Source organism: Arachis stenosperma, chromosome 2, assembly GCF_014773155.1.
Source record: "Arachis stenosperma cultivar V10309 chromosome 2, arast.V10309.gnm1.PFL2, whole genome shotgun sequence".
Taxonomy (NCBI): Eukaryota; Viridiplantae; Streptophyta; class Magnoliopsida; order Fabales; family Fabaceae; genus Arachis; species Arachis stenosperma.
In genome coordinates this window covers 56,210,879-56,231,758 of record NC_080378.1, presented here as the reverse complement: position 1 = coordinate 56,231,758, position 20,880 = coordinate 56,210,879, and the positions used below count along the sequence as shown (strand labels likewise).

Genomic DNA, 20,880 nt, shown 5'->3' with positions numbered 1-20,880 from the left:
AACCCCATGGTTGGGGGTGAGGAGCTCTGCTGTGTCTTGATGGATTAATGCAATTACTACTGTTTTTCATTCAATCATGCTTGCTTCCATTCTAAGATATCACTTGTTCCTAAACTTGATGAATGTGATGATCCGTGACACTCATCATCATTCTCACCTATGAACGTGTGCCTGACAACCACCTCCGTTCTACCTTAGATTGAGTAGATATCTCTTGGATTCCTTAATCAGAATCTTCGTTGTATAAGCTAGAATTGATGGCGGCATTCAAGAGAATCCGGAAGGTCTAAACCTTGTCTGTGGTATTCTAAGTAGGATTCAAGGATTGAATGACTGTGACGAGCTTCAAACTCCTGAAGGCTGGGCGTTAGTGACAGACGCAAAAGAATCACTGGATTCTATTCCGACCTGATTGAGAACCGACAGATGAATAGCCGTGCTGTGACAGAGCGCGTTGAACATTTTCACTGAAAGGATGGGAGGTAGCCATTGACAACGGTGAAACCCCACATACAGCTTGCCATGGAAGGAGCCTTGCGTGCTTGAAGAAGAAGACAGTAGGAAAGCAGAGATTCAGAAGATAGAGCATCTCCAAAACCTCAGCCTGTTCTCCATTACTGCAAAACAAGTATTTATTTCATGTTCTTTTACTTTTCACAATTAAACCTGAGAATTATTGATATTCTGACTAAGAGTTACAAGATAACAATAGCTTGCTTCAAGCCGACAATCTCCGTGGGATCGACCCTTACTCACGTAAGGTATTACTTGGACGACCCAGTGCACTTGCTGGTTAGTTGTGCGGAATTGCAAAAGTGTGATTGCAATTTCGTGCACCAAGTTTTTGGCGCCGTTACCGGGGATTGTTCGAGTTTGGACAACTGACGGTTTATCTTGTTGCTTAGATTAGGACTATTTTATTTTTGTTGGTTTAGAGTCTTTTATTTGAGTTTAGTTTCATATTTTAAGTTTGGTGTCAATTACATGCTTTTGTTTTCTTTTAATTTTTCGAATTTGCATGTTCTTAGTCCTTTCTTAATCCTTAAAAATTCTAAGTTCGGTGTCTTCTTTGTGTTCTCCTATAAATTTTCGAAAATTTGTGTTTGATTTTCTAAAAATTTTTAGTTTGGTGTCATTTTGTTGTTTTTCTCTTTCCTCATTTCAACAATCAAATCTTTTTAATTTTCAATCATATCTGTCCAATTGCTAATTCCAAAATCTTTTTAATTAACTAATTGATTTAGTTTTCAATTTTCTTTGATCTTATTTTCTTTTAGTTTTCTAAATTTTATTTATTTTCCATTTATTTTATTTTTTTTTTCGGTCACTTTTAGTTAAAAAAAATTTACTTTACTTGTGAATCCATATCATATTCTCTTTCTCCATCATGGACCTAAGTGGAAATGAGCAGTCCAGAAAGACTCTGGGGTCATATGCCAACCCCATTACAGCTACATATGGGAGTAGCATCTGTATACCTCCCATCAAAGCAAGCAGCTTTGAGCTAAATCCTCAACTCATTATCATGGTGCAGCAAAATTGCCAGTATTCCGGTCTTCCACAGGAAGAACCTACTGAGTTTCTGGCACAATTCTTATAAATTGCTGACACAGTACGTGATAAAGAGGTGGATCAGGATGTCTACAGACTATTACTGTTTCCATTTGCTGTAAAAGATCAAGCTAAGAGGTGGTTGAATAACTGGTGCGCGAAATTGTGAACAATACTTTTCAGAACTCTCATAATCCCTGGTCATGAACTCCAAGAACTTGGTGGTTCAATTCCATGGCATTACACAACTTTGCACAACTAACCAGCAAGTGCACTGGGTCGTCCAAGTAATACCTTACGTGAGTAAGGGTCGATCCCACGGAGATTGTTAGCATTGAAGCAAGCTATGGTCATCTTGTAAATCTTAGTCAGGCAAACTCAAATGTATATGATGATGAACGAAAATAATATAAAAGATAAGGATAGTGATACTTATGTATATCATTGGTGTAAGAGCTTCAGACAAGCGTATGAAGATGCCTTCCCTTCCGTCTCTCTGCTTTCCTACTGCCTTCATCCAATCCTTCTTACTCCTTTCCATGGCAAGCTTGTGTAGGGTTTCACTGTTGTCAGCAGCTACCTCCCATCCTCGCAGTGAAAGCTAATGCATGCACTCTGTCACAGTACTGCCAATCACCGGTTTGGTTCCCTCCCCTACTGGAATAGAATCACTCTTTTGCGTCTGTCACTAACGCCCAGTAGGTTACAGGTTTGAAGCACGTCACAGTCATTCAATCATTGAATCCTACTCAGAATACCACAGACAAGGTTAGACCTTCCGGATTCTCTTGAATGCTGCCATCAAGTCCTGCCTTTACCACGAAGACTCTGATCTCACGGAATGGTTGGCTCGTTTGTCAGGCGAGCACTCGGTTGTCAGGCGATCAACCATGCATCATGCAATCAGGAATCCAAGAGATATTCACTAAGCCTCAGATGCTTGTAGAACAAGAATGGTTGTCAGTCACCTTGTTCATTGGTGAGAATGGTGATGGGCGTCAATCATCACCTTCATCATGTTGAAAAACAAGTGATATCTTGGATAAAGAACAAGCGGAATTGAATGGAAGAACAATAGTAATTGCATTAATACTCGAGGTACAGCAGAGCTCCACACCTTAATCTATGGTGTGTAGAAACTCCACCGTTGAAAATACATAAGCATAAGGTCTAGGCATGGCCGAATGGCCAGCCTCTCTAAGATAGCATAAAACAAAGATAGCTACCAAAGTCTCTTTGTCCAAAAGCTCCTAATACAATAGTAAAAGGTCCTACTTATAGAAAACTAGTACATAGATGAGTAAATGACATAAAAATCCACTTCCGGGCCCACTTGGTGTGTGCTTGGGCTGAGCAATGAAGCAATTTCGTGTAGAGACTCCCCTTGGAGTTAAACGCCAGCTTTAGTGCCAGTTTGGGCGTTTAACTCCCAATTAGGTGCCAGTTCCGGCGTTTAACGCTGGAATTTCTTGAGGTGACTTTGAATGCCGGTTTGGGCCATCAAATCTTGGGCAAAGTATGGACTATTATATATTGCTGGAAAGCCCAGAATGTCTACTTTCCAACGCCGTTGAGAGCACGCCAATTGAGCTTCTGTAGCTCCAGAAAATCCACTTCGAGTGCAGGGAGGTCAGAATCCAACAGCATCTGCAGTCCTTTTGAGTCTCTGGATCAGATTTTTGCTCAGATCCCTCAATTTCAGCCAGAAAATACCTGAAATCACAGAAAAACACACAAACTCATAGTAAAGTCCAGAAAAGTGAATTTTAACTAAAAACTAATAAAAATATACTAAAAACTAACTAGATCATACTAAAAATATACTAAAAACAATGCCAAAAAGCATACAAATTATCCGCTCATCACAACACCAAACTTAAATTGTTGCTTGTCCCCAAGCAACTGAAGATCAAATAAGATAAAAAGAAGAGAATATGCAATGAACTCCAAAAACATCTATGAAGATCAGTATTAATTAGATGAGCGGGGCTTTTATCTTTTTGCCTCTGAACAGTTTTGGCATCTCACTCTATCCCTTGTAATTCAGAATGATTGGCTTCTTTAGGAACTCAGAATTCAGATAGTGTTAATGATTCTCCTAGTAAAGTATGATGATTCTTGAACATAGCTATTTCTTGAGTCTTGGCCGTGGCCCAAAGCACTCTGTCTTCCAGTATTACCACCGGATACATACATGCCACAGACACATAATTGGGTGAACCTTTTCAGATTGTGACTCAGCTTTGCTAAAGTCCCCAATTAGAGGTGTCCAGGGTTCTTAAGCACACTCTTATTTGCCTTGGATCACAACTTTATTTCTTTCTTTTTCTCATTTTTTTTTCGGTTTTTTTCTTTTTTTTTTTTTTTTTGCTTGCTTTCTTTCTTGCTTCAAGAATCATTTTTAATGATTTTTCAGATCCTCAGTAACATGTCTCCTTTTTCATCATTCTTTCAAGAGCCAACATTCATGAACCACAAATTCAAAAGACATATGCACTGTTCAAGCATACATTCAGAGAACAAAAGTGTTGCCACCACATCAAAATAATTAAACTATTATAAAATTCAGAATTCATGCAATTCTTTCCTTTTCAATTAAGCACGTTTTTATTCAAGAAAGGTGATGGATTCATAGGACATTCATAACTTTAAGGCATAGACACTAAGACACTAATGATCATAAGACACAAACATGGACAAACATAAAGCATAAAAATCGAAAAACAGAAGAATAAAGAACAAGGAAATCAAGGAACGGGTCCACCTTAGTGATGGCGGCTCTTTCTTGCTCTTGAAGATCCTATGGAGTGCTTGAGCTCCTCAATGTCTCTTCCTTGTCTTTGTTGCTCCTCCCTCATGATTCTTTGGTCTTCTCTAATTTCATGGAGGAGAATGGAGTGTTCTTGATGCTCCACCCTTAGTTGTCCCATGTTGGAACTCAATTCTCCTAGGGAGGTGTTTAATTGCTCCCAATAATTTGTGGAGGAAAGTGCATCCTTGAGGAATCTCAGGGATCTCATGGTGAGAGGGGTCTCTTGTGTACTCCATCCTTTTCTTGGTGATGGGCTTGTCCTCATCAATGGGGGTATCTCCCTCTATGTCAACTCCAACTGAATAACAGAGGTGACAGATGAGATGAGGAAAGGCTAACCTTGCCAAAGTGGAGGTCTTGTCCGCCACCTTGTAGAGTTCTTGAGCTATAACCTCATGAACTTCCACTTCTTCTCCAATCATGATGCTATGAATCATGATGGCCCGGTCTATGGTAACTTCAGACCGGTTGCTAGTGGGAATGATTGAGCGTTGTATGAACTCTAACCATCCTCTAGCCACGGGCTTGAGGTCATGCCTTCTCAATTGAACCGGCTTTCCTCTTGAATCTTGCCTCCATTGTGCGCCCTCTTCACATATGGTTGTGAGGACTTGGTCCAACCTTTGATCAAAGTTGACCCTTCTAGTGTAAGGATGCTCATCTCCTTGCATCATAGGCAAGTTGAACGCCACCCTCACACTCTCCGGACTGAAATCCAAGTATTTCCCCCGAACCATAGTGAGATAATTCTTGGGATTCGGGTTCACACTTTGGTCATGGTTCTTGGTGATCCATGCATTGGCATAGAACTCTTGAACCATCAAGATTCCGACTTGTTGAATGGGGTTGGTGAGTACTTCCCAACCTCTTCTTCGGATCTCATGGCGGATCTCCGGATATTCACCCTTTTTGAGTGAAAAGGGGACCTCGGGGATCACCTTCTTCAAGGCCACAACTTCGTAGAAGTGGACTTGATGCACCCTTGAGAGGAATCTATCCATCTCCCATGACTCGGAGGTGGAAGCTTTTGCCTTCCCTTTCCTCTTTTTAGAGGTTTCTCCGGCCTTGGATACCATAAATGGTTATGGAAAAACGAAAAAGCAACGCTTTTACCACACCAAACTTAAAATGTTTGCTCGTCCTCGAGCAAAAGAAGAAAGAAGAGAGTAGAAGAAGAAGAAATGAGGAAGAGGGGGAAGGTGGTGTGTTCGGCCAAGAAGGGAAAGAAGGGGTGTTTAGGTTGTGTGAAAATGAAGGGTTGAAGAAGGGTATATATAGGAGAGAGGGGGGTAATGGTTCGGCCATTATGGGTGGGTTTGGGAGGGAAAGTGGTTTGAATTTGAAGGGTGAGGTTGGTGGGGATTTATGAAGGATGGATGTGAGTGGTGAAGAGAAAGATGGGATTTGATAGGTGAAGGGTTTTTGGGGAAGAGGTATTGAGGTGATTGGTGAATGGGGGAAGAAGAGAGAGATTGATGGTGGGGTCCTGTGGGGTCCACAGATCCTGTGGTGTCAAAGAAAAGTCATCCCTGCACCAAATGTTGCTCAAAATCACGTTTTGAGCTATTTCTAGCGTTAAACGCCGGGCTGGTGCCCATTCCTGGCGTTTAACGCCAGGTTGTTGCCCTTTACTGGCGTTTAACGCCAGTCTGGTGCCCCTTTCTGGCGTTAAACGCCCAGAATGGTGCCAGACTGGGCGTTAAACGCCCAACAGCTAGCATTACTGGCGTTTGAACGCCAGCTTCTTCTCCTCCAGGGTGTGCTGTTTTTCTTCCTGTTTTTCATTCTGTTTTTGCTTTTTTCATTGTTTTTGTGACTTCTTATGATCATCAACCTACAAAAAATAAAATAACAAAAGAAAATAGTTAACTATAAAACATTGGGTTGCCTCCCAACAAGCGCTTCTTTAATGTCAGTAGCTTGACAGAGGACTCTCATGGAGCCTCAGAAATATTCAGAACCGTGTTGGAACCTCCCAACACCAAACTTAGAGTTTGAATGTGGGGGTTCAACACCAAACTTAGAGTTTGGTTGTGGCCTCCCAACACCAAACTTAGAGTTTGACTGTGGGGGCTCTGCTTGGCTCTGTTTTGAGAGAAGCTCTCCATGCTTCCTCTCCATGATGATAGAGGGATGTCCTTGGGCCTTAAACACCAAGGATTCTCCATTCACTTGAATGATCAACTCTCCTCTATCAACATCAATCACAGCCTTTGCTGTGGCTAGGAAGGGTCTGCCAAGGATGATGGATTCATCCATGCACTTCCCAGTCTCTAGGACTATGAAATCAGTAGGGATGTAATGGTCTTCAATCTTCACCAAAACATTCTCTACAAATCCATGAGCTTGTTTTCTTGAATTGTCTGCCATCTCTAATGAGATTCTTGCAGCTTGCACCTCAAAGATCCCTAATTTCTCCATTACAGAGAGGGGCATGAGGTTTACACTTGACCCTAAGTCACACAAGGCCTTCTTGAAGGTCATGGTGCCTATGGTACAAGGTATAGAAAACTTCCCAGGATCTTGCCTCTTTTGAGGCAGTTTCTGCCTAGACAAGTCATCCAGTTCTTTGGTGAGCAAGGGTGGTTCATCCTCCCAAGTCTCATTTCCAAATAACTTGTCATTTAGCTTCATGATTGCTCCAAGGTATTTAGCAACTTTCTCTTCAGTGACATACTCATCCTTTTCAGAGGAAGAATACTCATCAGAGCTCATGAATGGCAGAAGTAAGTCCAATGGAATCTCTATGGTCTCATTTTGAGCCTCAGATTCCCATTGTTCCTCATTGAGGAACTCAGAGGAGATTGGTACACGCCCACTGAGGTCTTCCTCAGTGGTGTCCTCCTCCTCTCTTTCCTCTCCATATTCGGCCATGTCTATGGCTTTGCACTCTCCTTTTGGATTTTCTTCTGTATTACTTGGGAGAGTGCTAGGAGGGAGTTCAGTAACTTTCTTGCTCAGCTGACCCACTTGTCCTTCCAAATTTCTGATGGAGGACCTTGTTTCATTCATGAAACTTTGAGTGGTCTTTATTAGATCAGAGACCATTGTTGCTAAGTCAGAAGTATTCTGCTTAGAACTCTCTGTCTGTTGCTGAGAAGATGATGGAAAAGGCTTGCCATTGCTAAACCTGTTTCTTCCACCATTATTGTTATTGAAACCTTGTTGAGGTCTCTCTTGATTCTTCCATGAGAAATTGGGGTGATTTCTCCATGAAGAATTGTAGGTGTTTCCATAGGGTTCTCCTAGGTAATTCACCTCTTCCATTGAAGGGTTCTCAGGATCATAGGCTTCTTCCTTAGATGAAGCTTCCTTAGTACTGCTTGGTGCATTTTGCATTCCAGACAGACTTTGAGAAATCAAATTGACTTGTTGAGTCAATATCTTGTTCTGAGCCAATATGGCATTCAGAGTGTCAATCTCAAGAACTCCTCTCTTCTGATTAGTCCCATTGTTCACAGGATTCCTTTCAGAAGTGTACATGAATTGGTTATTTGCAACCATTTCAATCAATTCTTGAGCTTCTGCAGGCGTCTTTTTCAGATGAAGAGATCCTCCAGCAGAGCTATCCAAGGACATCTTAGATAGTTCAGAGAGACCATCATAGAAAATACCTATGATGCTCCATTCAGAAAGCATGTCTGAGGGACATCTTCTGATTAATTGTTTGTATCTTTCCCAAGCTTCATAGAGGGATTCTCCATCCTTCTGTCTGAAGGTTTGGACTTCCACTCTAAGCTTACTCCATCTTTGTGGTGGAAAGAACTTTGCCAAGAAGGCATTGACTAGCTTTTCCCAAGAGTCCAGGCTTTCTTTAGGTTGAGAATCCAACCATATTCTAGCTCTGTCTCTTACAGCAAAAGGGAATAGCATCAGTCTGTAGACCTCAGGGTCAACCCCATTAGTCTTGACTGTGTCACAGATTTGCAAAAACTCAGCTAAAAACTGATGAGGATCTTCCATTGGAAGTCCATGGAACTTGCAATTCTGTTGCATTAGAGAAACTAATTGAGGCTTAAGCTCAAAGTTGTTTGCTCCAATGGCAGGGATAGAGATGCTTCTCCCATAGAAATCAGGAGTAGGTGCAGTGAAGTCACCCAGCACCTTCCTTGCATTGTTGGCATTGTTGTTGTTTTCGGCTGCCATGGGTTCTTCTTCCTTGAAGAATTCGGTCAGGTCCTCAACAGAGAGTTGTGCTCTAGCTTCTCTTAGCTTTCGCTTCAAGGTTCTCTTAGGTTCAGGGTCAGCTTCAACAAGAATGCCTTTGTCTCTGCTCCTGCTCATATGAAAGAGAAGAGAAAAAGAGAATGTGGAATCCTCTATGTCACAGTATAGAGATTCCTTGAAGTGTCAGAGGAAAAGAAAAATAGAAGAAAAGAAGGTAGAAAAATTCGAACTTGATTAGTTAGAGTTCGAATTGTGCATTAAGAAGGAGTAGTACTCCATAAATAGAAGGATGTGGGAAGGAGGGAAGAGAATTTTCGAAAATTCAATTAAAAAGATGTTGATAATTTTCGAAAATTGAAAGTGGAAAAGAGTTAAGGTGATTTTTTGAAAAAGATTTTGAAATTAGAAATCAAAAAGATTTAATTGAAAATTATTTTGAAAAAGATGAGGTTAAAAAGATTTGATTGAAAAGTTATGGTTTTAAAAAGATGTGATTGAGAAGATATGATTTGAAAACAATTTTAAAAGATATGATTTGAAAACAATTTGAAAAGATATGATTTTAAAAAAATTATTAATGACTTGCCTAACAAGAAAAGATAAGATTCAAACATAAAACCTTTCTTAATAGAAAAGGCAAAAAATGTTCAACCAAATCATTAATTGTTGGTAAGTATCTTTGAAAAAGGAAAGAAATTGATTTTGAAAACATTTGATTGAAAAGATATGATTTGAAAAAGATTTGGTTTTGAAAAACTTTGAAAACTTGAAAAAAAATTGATTTGAAAACAAAATCTTCCTCCTAGCACCATCCTGGCGTTAAACGCCCAGAATGGTATACTTTCTGGCGTTTAACGCCCAAAATGCTACCTCTTTGGGCGTTAAACGCCCAACCAGGTACCCTGGCTGGCGTTTAAACGCCAGTCTGTCTTCTTTACTGGGCATTTTTGAATGCTCAGCTTTTTCTGTATAATTCCTCTGCAGTATGTTCTGAATCTTCAATTCTTTGTATCATTGACTTGAAAAGACACAAATTAAAAATATTTTTGGATTTTTAATAATCAAAATGCAACAAGAATCAATTAACAATGCATGCAAGACACCAAACTTAGCAGTTTGTGTGCTACTGACACTATATGAGACACATGAACACTCAAGTCAATAGAATTTAAAGACCAAAACAAGAAATATATGCATGGATTCGAAAAATATAACAAAAACATGCATTTGACACCAAACTTAAGATGAGACACTAGATTCAAGCAAGAAAAAGGAAGAAAAAGAAAATATTTGATGTTTCTTGAAAATTTTTTTTTTTTTTGGTTTTTATGGTTTTTGTGAATTTTTTTGTGTTTTTCGAAAATTAAGTGGAAAAAGATATCAAAATTCTCAATGAGAATTCCAGGAATCAGTGCAATGCTAGTCTAAGACTCCGGTCCAGGAATTAGACATGGCTTCAAAGCCAGCCAAGCTTTTAAAGAAAGCTTCGGTCCAAAACACTAGACATGACCAAAGGTCAGCCAAGCCTTAGCAGATCACTGCTCCAAAAGCAAGGTTGATGAAAATCAACAAGCTCTTGTGGTGATAAGTTGAAACCTCGGTCCAATCAGATTAGACATGGCTTCTCAGCCAGCCAGATTTCAACAAATCATCATGAAACTCTAGAATTCATCTTCAAGAATTTCGAAAAAAAATAAATACCTAATCTAAGCAACAAGATGAACCGTCAGTTGTCCAAACTAGAACAATCCCAGGCATTGTTACCAAAAGCTTGCTCAAAACTTGAACAATCCCCGGCAACGGCGCCAAAAACTTGGTGCGCGAAATTGTGAACAATACTTTTCACAACTCTCATAATCCCTGGTCATGAACTCCAAGAACTTGGTGGTTCAATTCCATGGCATTACACAACTTCGCACAACTAACCAGCAAGTGCACTAGGTCGTCCAAGTAATACCTTACGTGAGTAAGGGTCGATCCCACGGAGATTGTTAGCATTGAAGCAAGCTATGGTCATCTTGTAAATCTTAGTCAGGCAAACTCAAATGTATATGATGATGAACGAAAATAATATAAAAGATAAGGATAGTGATACTTATGTATATCATTGGTGTAAGAGCTTCAGACAAGCATATGAAGATGCCTTCCCTTCCGTCTCTCTGCTTTCCTACTGCCTTCATCCAATCCTTCTTACTCCTTTCCATGGCAAGCTTGTGTAGGGTTTCACTGTTGTCAGCAGCTACCTCCCATCCTCGCAGTGAAAGCTAATGCATGCACTCTGTCACAGTACTGCCAATCACCGGTTTGGTTCCCTCCCCTACCGGAATAGAATCACTCTTTTGCGTCTGTCACTAACGCCCAGTAGGTTACAGGTTTGAAGCACGTCACAGTCATTCAATCATTGAATCCTACTCAGAATACCACAGACAAGGTTAGACCTTCCGGATTCTCTTGAATGCTGCCATCAAGTCCTGCCTTTACCACGAAGACTCTGATCTCACGGAATGGTTGGCTCGTTTGTCAGGCGAGCACTCGGTTGTCAGGCGATCAACCATGCATCATGCAATCAGGAATCCAAGAGATATTCACTAAGCCTCAGATGCTTGTAGAACAAGAATGGTTGTCAGTCACCTTGTTCATTGGTGAGAATGGTGATGGGCGTCAATCATCACCTTCATCATGTTGAAGAACAAGTGATATCTTGGATAAAGAATAAGCGGAATTGAATGGAAGAACAATAGTAATTGCATTAATACTCGAGGTACAGCAGAGCTCCACACCTTAATCTATGGTGTGTAGAAACTCCACCGTTGAAAATACATAAGCATAAGGTCTAGGCATGGCCGAATGGCCAGCCTCTCTAAGATAGCATAAAACAAAGATAGCTACCAAAGTCTCTTTGTCCAAAAGCTCCTAATACACTAGTAAAAGGTCCTACTTATAGAAAACTAGTACATAGATGAGTAAATGACATAAAAATCCACTTCCGGGCCCACTTGGTGTGTGCTTGGGCTGAGCAATGAAGCAATTTCGTGTAGAGACTCCCCTTGGAGTTAAACGCCAGCTTTAGTGCCAGTTTGGGCGTTTAACTCCCAATTAGGTGCCAGTTCCGGCGTTTAACGCTGGAATTTCTTGAGGTGACTTTGAACGCCGGTTTGGGCCATCAAATCTTGGGCAAAGTATGGACTATTATATATTGCTGGAAAGCCCAGAATGTCTACTTTCCAACGCCGTTGAAAGCGCGCCAATTGGGCTTCTGTAGCTCCAGAAAATCCACTTCGAGTGCAGGGAGGTCAGAATCCAACAGCATCTGCAGTCCTTTTGAGTCTCTGGATCAGATTTTTGCTCAGATCCCTCAATTTCAGCCAGAAAATACCTGAAATCATAGAAAAACACACAAACTCATAGTAAAGTCCAGAAAAGTGAATTTTAACTAAAAACTAATAAAAATATACTAAAAACTAACTAGATCATACTAAAAATATACTAAAAACAATGCCAAAAAGCATACAAATTATCCGCTCATCAATAACCAACCTCCAGCAAGCATAAAGACATGGAAACAGTTATCAGACAAATTCCTGAATCAATTTTACCCTCCAAAAAGGATGACACAGCTAAGGCTGGACATCCAAGGCTTTAAACAAGAGGATAATAAATCCCTTTATAATGCCTGGGAGAGGTACAGAGGTATGCTAAGAAAATGCCACTCTGAAATATTTTCAGAGTGGGTACAGTTAGACATCTTCTACTATGGGCTTACAGAAAAAGCTCAGATGTCTCTAGACCACTCAGCCGGTGGATCTATACATATGAGGAAGACGATTGAAGAGGCTCAAGAGCTTATAGATACTGTTGCTAGAAATCAACATCTATACTCTAGCAATGAGTCCTCTACAAAAGAAGAAGCTATGGCAGTAACTACTGATCCTAATCCTCAAGAACAAATTGTTGAGCTTAATCAGCAATTACTTCTATTGACAAAGCAGTTAGCATAATTTAAAGAGATGCTCCAAGAAACTAAAATTGCCAACAAGAACATAAAATCACAGTTGAATCAGACAAAACAGCAGTTATCTAAACAGATAATAGAAGAATGCCAAGCAGTTCAACTGAGGAGTGGGAAGACATTGAATAACACTGCTCAAAGTAGCAAAAAGCCAAGAAAGGAAAAATTGACAGAGGATAACCAAACTACTGCCCAAAATCCCTCTAAGGACAGTAAGAGCTCAGAGAGGAATACTTTTGGCGTTCAAACGCCAGAAAAGGGAGAAAAGCTGGCGTTAAACGCCCATTTCTTGCCCAGTTCTGGCGTTCAACCGCCAGAAAAGGGAGAAAAATTGGCGTTAAACGCCCATTCCTCACCAAATCCTGGCGTTCAAATGCCAATGGGGAATCAGACACCTGAGAGTGCTGATAGTAACCCCTCTAAAAAGGCTTCTCCAACCACTTCTGTAAGGAATAAACCTGCAGCAACTAAGGTTGAAGAATATAAAGCCAAGATGCCTTATCCTCAGAAACTCCGCCAAGCAGAACAGGATAAGCAATTTTCCCGCTTTGCAGACTATCTAAGGACTCTTGAGATAAAGATTCCGTTTGCAGAGGCACTTGAGCAAATACCTTCTTATGCTAAGTTCATGAAAGAGATCTTAAGTCATAAGAAGGATTGGAGAGAAACTGAAAAAGTGTTTCTCACTGAAGAATGCAGTGCAGTCATTCTGAAAAGCTTACCAGAAAAGCTTCAAGATCCAGGAAGCTTTATGATACCATGCACATTAGAAGGTGCTTGCACCAAGACAGCCCTGTGTGACCTTGGAGCAAGTATCAATCTAATACCTGCATCCACTATCAGAAAGCTTGGGTTGACTGAAGAAGTCAAACCAACCCGAATATGTCTACAACTTGCTGATGGCTCCATTAAATATCCATCAGGCATAATCGAGGACATGATTGTCAAGGTTGGGCCATTTGCCTTTCCAACTGACTTTGTAGTGCTGGAAATGGAGGAGCACAAGAGTGCAACTCTCATTCTAGGAAGACCTTTCCTAGCAACTGGACGAACTCTCATTGATGTACAAAAAGGGGAAGTAACCCTGAGAGTCAATGAGGATGAGTTCAAGTTGAATGCTGTAAAAGCTATGCAGCATCCAGACACACCAAATGACTGCATGAGCGCTGACATTATTGACTCTTTGGTGGAAGAGATCAATATGACTGAAAGTCTAGAATCAGAGCTAGAGGACATCTTCAAGGATGTTCAGCCTTATCAGGGGGAACCAGAGGAAAAAAAGAATTTTTGAAAATTCCTCAGGAAGAGGATAAGCCTCCCAAACCTGAGCTCAAACCACTACCACCATCCCTGAAGTATGCATTTCTGGGAGAGGGTGACACTTTTCCAGTGATCATAAGCTCTGCTTTAAATCCACAGGAAGAGGAAGCACTGATTCAAGTGCTAAAGACACACAAGACAGCTCTTGGGTGGTCCATAAGTGATCTTAAGGGCATTAGCCCAGCAAGATGCATGCACAAGATCCTATTGGAGGATAATGCCAAACTAGTGGTTCAACCACAAAGGCGGCTAAATCCAACCATGAAGGAGGTGGTGCAGAAAGAGGTCACTAAATTACTAGAGGCTGAAATTATTTATCCCATTTCTGATAGCCCCTGGGTGAGCCCTGTCCAAGTTGTCCCCAAAAAGGGAGGCATGACAGTGGTTCATAATGAAAAGAATGAACTGGTTCCTGCAAGAACAGTTACAGGGTGGTGTATGTGTATTGACTACAGAAGGCGCAATACAGCCACCAGAAAGGATCATTTTCCTTTACCATTCATAGACCAAATGCTAGAAAGACTAGCTGGTCATGATTATTACTGCTTTTTGGATGGCTATTCAGGTTACAACCAAATTGCAGTAGATCCTCAAGACCAAGAGAAAACAGCATTCACTTGCCCTTCTGGCGTGTTTTCCTACAGAAGAATGTCTTTTGGTCTGTGTAATGCACCTGCAACTTTTCAGAGATGCATGCTATCCATCTTCTCTGATATAGTGGAGAAGTTCTTGGAAGTCTTCATGGATGACTTCTCAGTATATGGAGACTCATTCAGCTCCTGTCTTAACCATCTAGCACTTGTCCTGAAAAGATGCCAAGAGACTAACCTGGTCTTAAACTGGGAGAAATGTCACTTTATGGCAATCAGAAGCTTTCTGGGCATGCAGGATTCTACAGAAGGTTTATAAAGGATTTTTCAAAAATTGCAAAACCTCTGAGCAACCTGCTAGCTGCTGACACACCATTTGTGTTTGACACACAGTGTTTGCAGGCATTTGAGACCCTGAAAGCCAAGCTGGTCACAGCACCAGTCATCTCTGCACCAGACTGGACATTACCATTCGAATTAATGTGTGATGCCAGTGACCATGCCATTGGTGCAGTGTTGGGACAGAGGCATAACAAGCTTCTGCACGTCATTTATTATGCCAGCCGTGTTCTAAATGACGCACAGAAGAATTACACAACCACAGAAAAAGAGTTACTTGCAGTGGTCTATGCCATTGACAAGTTTAGATCCTATTTAGTAGGATCAAAGGTGATTGTGTACACTGACCATGCTGCTCTTAAGTACTTACTCACAAAGCAGGATTCAGAACCCAGGCTCATAAGATGGGTGTTGCTTCTGCAAGAGTTTAATATAGAAATAAGAGACAGAAAAGGGACAGAGAACCAAGTAGCTGATCATCTGTCCCGAATAGAACCAGTAGCTGGGGCGTCCCTCCCTTCTACTGAGATCTCTGAGACCTTCCCAGATAAGCAACTCTTTTCCATTTAGGAAGCTCCATGGTTTGTCAGATATTGCAAATTATAAAGCTGTGAGGTTCATACCCCAGGAGTACAGCAGGGTGCAAAGAAAGAAATTAATTTCAGATGCCAAATACTACCTATGGGATGAGCCGTATCTCTTTAAGAGATGTGCAGACAGAATGATCCACAGATGTGTACCTAGAGAGGAAGCACAAAGGATCATGTGGCATTGCCATGGATCACAGTATGGGGGACATTTCGGAAGTGAGCGAACAGCCACTAAGGTCCTCCAATGTGGCTTCTACTGGCCCACTCTCTATAGAGATGCCCGAGGGTTTGTGCATAACTGTGACAGTTGCCAAAGAGCTGGTAACTTGCCTCATGGATACGCCATGCCTCAACAAGGGATCCTAGAGATTGAATTGTTTAATGTATGTGGTATTGACTTCATGGGTCCGTTCCCACCGTCATACTCAAACACTTACATTCTGGTGGCAGTGGACTATGTATCTAAATGGGTAGAAGCAATTGCTACACCCAATAATGATACTAAGACCGTGCTGAACTTCCTCCAGAAACACATCTTCAGCAGGTTTGGTGTTCCCAGAGTACTAATCAGTGATGGAGGCACTCATTTCTGCAATAAACAGCTGTACTCTTCTATGGTCCGATATGGAATTAGCCACAAAGTAGCAACTCCGTATCATCCACAGACAAATGGGCAAGCTGAAGTCTCTAACAGAGAGCTAAAAAGAATCCTGGAACGGACTGTAATTGCCCATAGAAAGGATTGGGCGAAGAGCTTAGATAATGCTCTGTGGGCATACAGAACAGCATTCAAGACTCCTATAGGAACCTCTCCATACCAACTTGTGTATGGCAAGGCCTGTCATCGGCCCGTGGAACTGGAACATAAAGCCTACTGGGCAACCAGATTCCTAAACCTAGATACTAAATTAGCTGGTGAAAAAAGATTACTCCAGCTAAATGAGCTAGATGAATTCAGACTCAATGCCTTTGAAAATGCAAAAATCTATAAGGAAAAGGCAAAGAAATGGCATGACAAGAAGTTGTCATCCAGAGTCTTTGAGCCAGGACAAAAAGTTCTGCTTTTTAACTCTAGGCTCAGACTATTCCCAGGAAAACTTAAATCCCGGTGGAGGGGTCCGTATGTGATTACAGGAGTGTCACCATACAGATATGTTGAGCTTCAGGATATTGATTCTGACAAAAAGTTCATTGTTAATGGACAGAGGATCAAACATTATCTTGAAAGCAATTTTGAGCAAGAATTCTCAAAACTGAGGCTTGAATGATTCTCAGTGAAGGTCCAGCTAAAGACAATAAAGAAGCGCTTGCTGGGAGGCAACCCAGTCATTAGCAGGTTATCCGTTTTGTTTAATAAAAGTTTGATACATATTCTCAAGGGGCGATCATCAAAATTGAAGGAATTCACAGAGTTACAGAAGGATTCAGTGCAAAAAGCAGAGAAAAGGAGCTTGCTGGCAAAAAAATGCCAGTAAGGGGTACTCTGGGCGTTAAACGCCAGAATGGGCACCATTCTGGGCGTTTAACGCCAGTAAAGGTGCCATTTTGGGCGTTAAACGCCAGAATAGGCACCATTCTGGGCGTTTAACGCCAGGTGTGCATCATCCTGGGCGTTTAGCAAAACGCCCAGTGATGAAGGGGTTTCTGGCGTTTAATGCCAGCCAAGTACCCTGCTGGGCGTTAAACGCCCAAATTGGCCAACATTTGGGCGTTAAACGCCAGAATGGATACCATTCTGGGCGTTTAATGCCAGAAAGTTGGGGGACAGAGATTTTGCTTTCCACTTCAAATTTTTTCAAACTTTCCTGTTTTGATCCATGATTTTCTACATAAACACATTTCAAACTTTTATTATTCACCTTCAAATTTTCTAAATTAAAATCATTCTTCAAATCTCTTTCAAATCCTTTCCAAATCTTCTTCAAAAAAAAAACTAAAATATCTCTCAAATTCTTTCAATATCTTCTCAAATCTCCTTCAAAATTTTCGAAATCTCTCTCCCTTCCTTATAAATATATGTTCGGCCACACCCCCCTTCCCCACCATTCGAATTTGATCTCTTTCTCTCTCTCTTCTTTCCTTTCTTTTGCTTGAGGACAAGCAAACCTCTAAGATTGGTGTGTTTTTCTGTGATCACTAAGCTAAGGCTCATCAAGATCATGGCCCCCAAAGGAAAACAAACCAATTCAAGAGGCAATAAAGAGAATGCTCCAAAAGACCTTTGGAGTCAAGAGAGGTTCTTAACCAAAGAACATGCAGACCATTACTACAAAAAAATGGATCTAAGGTCAGTGATCCCAGAAGTTAAATTTGATCTGAAAGAAGATGAATATCCGGAGATCCAAGAGCAAATTCGAAACAGAAGATGGGAAGTTTTAACCAACCCTGAGACAAAGGTTGGAAGAAATATGGTTCAGGAATTCTACTCAAATCTGTGGCTAACAGATAAGCAGAGAATGACTGGAACCGTTTTTTAACCTACAGAACAATGGTCAGAGGGAGAATTATTTACTTCCATCTGGACAAAATAAGAGAGGTCTTCAAATTACCTCAACTACAAGATGATCCTGAATCCTTTAATAGGAGAATGGTGAGAGTAGATAAGGGGTTGGATCAAGTTCTAGAGGACATATGCCTCCCTAGAACCAAATGGATGACCAATTTAAAAGGTGTCCCAAACCAACTCAAGAGGGGAGATCTCAAACCAGTTGCAAGAGGCTGGCTGGACTTCATAGGGCATTCTATCTTTCCCACTAGTAACCGTTCTGAGGTTACTATCAAGAGAGTATTGATGATTCATTACATCATGCTGGGAAAAGAAGTGGAGATTCATCATCTGATTGCTTGTGAAATTTACACAATTGCAAACAAGAACTTCACTGAAGCCAAACTGGCTTACCCAAGCTTAATCTCTTTGCTTTGTAAAGATGCTGGGGGTGAGGATGGGAGTAGATGAATTCATCCAAATTGAGCACCAATCACCAAGAGGTCAATGGAAGGACAAATGCAAAATAACTCTATCAAAAGGAGGGCGCAGGAGTTCCTCCCTGAACTTCCTGAAATTGACTACTGGACTCGCCTAGAAGCATCTGTTGCCAAGCTGCAAGAAGCTATGGAACAAATTAAGGAAGAAAAGCAGAATCAAAACTGCATGCCCTGCAAATTGCTGAAGGAACAAGAGAAGCAGGGGCGTGAGCTACAGGAGCTGAAGCGCCAAAAGCTCTCCCTTGAAGGGTCAAATACCCCACAAGTTGAGGGAGCATCCACTTCTCAAGATCAAGGTTGTTGAGTTCTAACTCTGTGATAATCCCTATCATTAGGAGTCTATTTTAGAGTAATTTAAATTTTGTTTTCTATTACTATTAGTCTTATCTTATATCTATTTCTGAGTCTTGTTCTTAATTCATGATTAATAAAATTTAAGGTTCAAGTCTTAAAGCTATAAATGTCCTATGAATCCATCACCTTTCTTAAATGAAAAATGCTCTAATCACAAAACAACAAGAAATACAGGATTTCGAATTCATCTCTGAAACTAGTTGAATTAGTTTGATGTGGTGACAATAATTTTTGTTTTCTGAATGAATGCTTGAACAGTGCATATGTCTTTTGAATTTGTTGATTAAAGAATGTTAAACTTGTTGGCTCTTGAAAGAATGATGAAAAAGGAAAAATGTTGTTGAGGATCTGAAAAATCATCAAATTGATTCTTGAAGCAAGAAAAAGCAATATAAAAAAATTTATTATTATTTTTAAGTGATCCAAGGCAAAAAGAGTGTGCTTAAGAACACTGGACACCTCTGATTGGGGACTCTAGCAAAGCTGAGTCACAATCTGAAAAGGTTCACCCAGTCATGTGTCTGTGGCATGAATGTATCCGGTGGTAATACTGGAAGACAGAGTGCTTTGGGCCACAGCCAAGACTCATAAAGTAGCTATGTTCAAGAATCATCATACTTAACTAGGAGAATCAATAACACTATCTGAGTTCTGAGTTCCTATAGATGCCAATCATTCTAAACTTCAAAGGATAAAGTGAGATGCCAAAACTGTTCAGAAGCAAAAAGCTACTAGTCCTGCTCATCTAATTGGAGCTAAGTTTCTTTGATATTTTGGAATCTATAGTATATTCTCTTCTTTTTATTCTATTTTGATTTTCAGTTGCTTGGGGACAAGCAACAATTTAAGTTTGGTGTTGTGATGAGCGGATAATTTATACGCTTTTTGACATTGTTTTTAGTATGTTTTTAGTATATTTTAGTTAGTTTTTATTATATTTTTATTAGTTTTTAGTTAAAATTCACTTTTCTGGGCTTTACTATGAGTTTGTGTGTTTTTCTGTGATTTCAGGTATTTTCTGGCTGAAATTGAGGGATCTGAGCAAAAATCTGATTTAGAGGCTGAAAAGGACTGCAGATGCTGTTGGATTCTGACCTCCCTGCACTCGAAGTGGATTTTTCAGAGCTACAGAAGCCCAATTGGTGCGCTCTCAATTGCGTTGGAAAGTAGACATTCTGGGCTTTCCAGCAATGTATAATAGTTCATATTTTGCCCAAGATTCGATGGCCCAAACTGGCGTTGCAAATCAGCTTCAGAATTCCCAGTGTTTAACGCCGGAACTGGCACAAAAATTGGTGTTAAACGCCCAAACTGGCATAAAAGCTGGCGTTTAACTCCAGAAAAAGTCTCTACAGATGAAAGCTTCAATGCTCAGCCCAAGCACACACCAAGTGGACCCCGGAAGTGGATTTTTACGTCATTTACTCATTTTTGTATACCCTAGGTTACTAGTTCACTATTAATAGGACCTTTTGATATTGTATCGGGACCTCATGACACTTTACACGTTTCTCATTGTATCTTCTACGGCATGAGTCTCTAAACCCCATGGTTGGGGGTGAGGAGCTCTGCTGTGTCTTGATGGATTAATGCAATTACTACTGTTTTTCATTCAATCATGCTTGCTTCTATTCTAAGATATCACTTGTTCCTAAACTTGATGAATGTGATGATCCGTGACACTCATCATCATTCTCACCTATGATCGTGTGCCTGACAACCACCTCCGTTCTACCTTAGATTGAGTAGATATCTCTTGGATTCCTTAATCAGAATCTTCGTGGTATAAGCTAGAATTGATGGCGGCATTCAAGAGAATCCGGAAGGTCTAAACCTTGTCTGTGGTATTCTAAGTAGGATTCAAGGATTGAATGACTGTGACGAGCTTCAAACTCCTGAAGGCTGGGCGTTAGTGACAGACGCAAAAGAATCACTGGATTCTATTTCGACCTGATTGAGAACCGACAGATGAATAGCCGTGCTGTGACAGAGCGCGTTGAACATTTTCACTGAGAGGATGGAAGATAGCCATTGACAATGGTGAAACCCTACATACAGCTTGCCATGGAAGGAGCCTTGCATGCTTGAAGAAGAAGACAGTAGGAAAGCAGAGATTCAGAAGATAGAGCATCTCCAAAACCTCAGTCTGTTCTCCATTACTGC

The 20,880-nt window shown here is 40.7% G+C and overlaps 1 non-coding gene across 1 annotated transcript; it reads left to right on the top strand.

Annotated features, from left to right (window-relative positions):
* Positions 1–7,996: 7,996 nt before the first annotated feature.
* Positions 7,997–8,104, top strand: LOC130964436 (small nucleolar RNA R71). The gene has a single exon (XR_009080531.1). It is a non-coding gene; the product is annotated as a small nucleolar RNA R71 (small nucleolar RNA).
* Positions 8,105–20,880: the final 12,776 nt, after the last annotated feature.